The sequence below is a fragment of the Pteronotus mesoamericanus genome, unplaced genomic scaffold, assembly GCF_021234165.1.
Source record: "Pteronotus mesoamericanus isolate MK-2021 breed Mesoamerican mustached bat unplaced genomic scaffold, CSHL_Meso_final contig_42, whole genome shotgun sequence".
NCBI classification, from domain to species: Eukaryota; Metazoa; Chordata; class Mammalia; order Chiroptera; family Mormoopidae; genus Pteronotus; species Pteronotus mesoamericanus.
The window spans coordinates 4,124,436-4,127,771 of NW_026555157.1; the positions used below are offsets into that span (position 1 = coordinate 4,124,436).

Below are 3,336 nucleotides of genomic sequence, written 5' to 3' on the forward strand. Positions count from 1 at the left end.
CACCTGTGATAGATATTTGGGTTTACAGTTTTTGTAAATTACAAATACATGTACATTACAACTACAATTACAAATACATGAATGCTGTGAACATTCACCTTGAAATCTTTGTATAGATATTCTCTAATTTCTCTTGGGTAAATACCTATGAGAAGAATGGCAAGATCATATGCTAAATGTACATCCAATTTTTTAGGAAACTCAAAGTGTTTTCCAAAGTGGTGAATGATTTTACATTTCTATCAGTAACATATAATAGTCTCAGTTCTTCCACGTTCTTGCCAATGCTTGCTATGATCAGTCCTTTTATTTTAGCTATTCTAATAGGTGTACAGTGTTATCTCATTGAGGTTTTAATTTGTTTTTTTTAAATGACTAATTAAGAGGAGAAAAATAAAAGATTATATCTTTTTATGTGGGTATTTGCAATCTATATATCTCCTGTGGTGAAATGTCTGTTTAAATCTTTGGTTCATTTTTGTTGTTGTATTATTGTTTCATTTTTATTTGAAAACATAAACTCAACTCTGCAATATAGCAAGATTTGAAGGGGGATAAGAAAAACATGGAAACCAATAAACGGCAGCAAGAGCACAAAGATTACAGGATATTCTAAGGAGGTGGGATTGCAGGGTACTCTCCTGAGCTATGAAAGGACTGGTCTGGTAGTTAAGATAAAACACAGGTCAAATTTATTAGAGTTGTCTACAGTCTGCAATGGTGATCTTCTTGCTGGTCTTGCAATTCCTGAGCTCAAAGTGCTCCATGGCTACCACAATATTCGTGTCCTCTTTCACCTTTCCAAAGACCACATGTTTGCCATTCAAACACTCAGTCTTGGCAGTAGCGGGGGAAAACTGAAAGCCATTGTGTTGGGTCCAGTATTTGCAATGGACAAAATACCGGAACCCATATGCTTCAGGATGAAATTGTCATCAAATTTTTTCCCATAGGTGGACTTGCCTCCCATTCCATTATGGCCTGTGAAGTCACCACCCTAGCACATATGTCACAGAAAACTTCTGTGAAAGCAGGAAACTTTATAACCGAATCCTTTCTCCCTAGTGCTCAGACCAAGGAAGTTTTCTGCTTCCTTTGGAACTTTGTCTGCAAACATCTTGAAAGAGATGTGGCCCAAGGGTTTGAAATTGGTGAGGATGTTAAAGAATACAGTGGGGTTGACCATTGCTGTACACAGGTGGCTTCAGGGCGATGGCATCTGCAAGTCCTGCAATCCCTGGTCCATTTTTGTTGTTGTTGTTGAGTTGTTTTCTTGTTATTGAATTTGGAGCTTTTAAAATGTACTCTGGACACAAGTTCTTTAGAAAATATATGATTTATAAATATTTTCTCCCAGACTATGACATTCTGTTAATTGTATCTTTTCAGACTATAGAAAAAAATTTTTATATATATAAAGTTTAATTTATGTAGTCTTTTCTTCTATGGGTGATGCTTCTTATCGCATATCTAAGAAATTGTTGCCTAATTCAAGTTTATTAAGATTTTTTAAATGTTTTCTTCTAGAGGATTTTTTTAAATGTATAGGAATAAATTAATGTTTTCCTCTTGTTTTTTGTTTTGCTTATTTGTTTTGGCATAGCTTATCCAATTGTCCAAGAACCATTTGTTTAAAGGTCATTCTTTTTCCACTGAGTTGACCTTGCCCTTCGTCAAAAGTCAGTTTACCACAATATATAGCATGTGTCTGTCTATTTCTGGACTCTCTTCTGTTTTATTGTTCTTTTTGCCTGTTTTCATGCCAATTCCACACTGTCTTGGTTATTGCAATGTGAAAAAGTCTTAAAACGAGAAAGTCCTTTCAAAGTTGTTTCTCTTTTGTTTTGTTTTTTTATTGTTGTTCAAGTACAGTTGTCTCTCATTCTCCTGCTTCCACTTTCCCCTGCCCCACCCACCCCCTTCTCACACCCTCAATCCTTCCCCACTTTAGCTTTGTCTGTGGGTTCTTTATACATGTTCCTTGACTACCCTTCCCATTCTTTCCCCCCATTATTTCCCTCGCCCTGCCACACTGCTTACTGTCAGTTTGTTCTTTATTTCAGTGTTGCTGCTTACATTCTGCTTGCTTATTTGTTCTGTTGATTAAGTTCCATTAACAGGTGAGATCATATGGTATTTGTCTTTTACCCCCTGGCTTATTTCACTTTGCATAATGCTCTACAGTTTGATCCATGCTGTCACGAATGGTAGTAGCTCTTTCTTTCTTTCTACTGTGTAGTATTGCATTGTGTAAATATGCTATAGTTTTTTGATCCACTCATTTACTGTTGGGTGTTTAGGTTGCTTCCAGCACTTGGCTATTGTAAATTGTGCTGCTATGAACATTGGGGAGCATAGGTTCTTATGAATTTGTGTTTCAGGATTCTTATGAATTGGTGTTTCAGGATTCTTAAGGTATAATCCCTGCGGCAGAATTGCTGGATCAAAAGGCAGTTCCTTTTTTAGCATTTTGAGGAAATTCCAAACTGTTTTCCACAGTGGCTGCACCAGTCTGCATTACCACCAACAGTGTACTAGGCTTCCCTTTTCTCCACAGCTTCTTCAGCACTGGTTTGTTGATTTCTTTATGATGGCCATTCTGACTGCTGTGAAGTGGTATCTCATTGTGGTTTCAATTTGCATCCCTCTGATGGCTAGTGATGCTGAGCATCCTTTCATATGGCTCTGGGCCCTCTGTATGTCTTCCTTGGAGAAGTGTCTGTTCATGTCCTTTGCCCATTTTTTAATTGGATTGTTTGTCTTCCTGGAGTGGAGTCGTGTGAGTTTTTTATGTATTTTGGAGATCAAACCCCTGTCTGAGGTATCATTGGCAAACACATTTTCCCATACAGTTGGTTCCCTTTTCATTTTGCTAATGTTTTCTTAAGCTGTGCAGAAGCTTCTTATTTTGATGAAGTCCTCTTTGTTTATTCTTTCCTTTATGTCCCTTACTCTAGGGGAGATATCAGTGAAAATATTGCTGCATGGGATATCTGAGTGTTTCCTGCCTATGTTCTCCTATGGAACTTTAATGGTGCCACGACTTATATTTAAGTCTTTTAACTATCTTGAATTTATTTTTACTTATGGTGTTAGATCATGGTTGAGTTTCATTTTTTTGCATGTAGCTGTCCAGATCTCTGAACACCATTTGTTGAAGAGTCTACTTTTATTCCATTTTATGCTTTTCCCCTTTTTGTCAAAAATTAATTGACCATAGATACGTCAGTTTATTTCTGGGCTCTCTATTATGCTCAATTGATCTATGTGTCTGTTCTTATGCCAGTACCAGACTGTTTTGATTAAAGTGGCCTTGTAATATAGTTTGATGTCAGG

The 3,336-nt window shown here is 36.9% G+C and overlaps 1 pseudogene; it reads right to left on the bottom strand.

The window, feature by feature from the left end:
- Positions 1 to 695: 695 nt before the first annotated feature.
- Positions 696 to 1,186, bottom strand: LOC129073569 (peptidyl-prolyl cis-trans isomerase A-like; annotated as a pseudogene).
- Between the last annotated feature and the right edge of the window lie 2,150 nt (positions 1,187 to 3,336).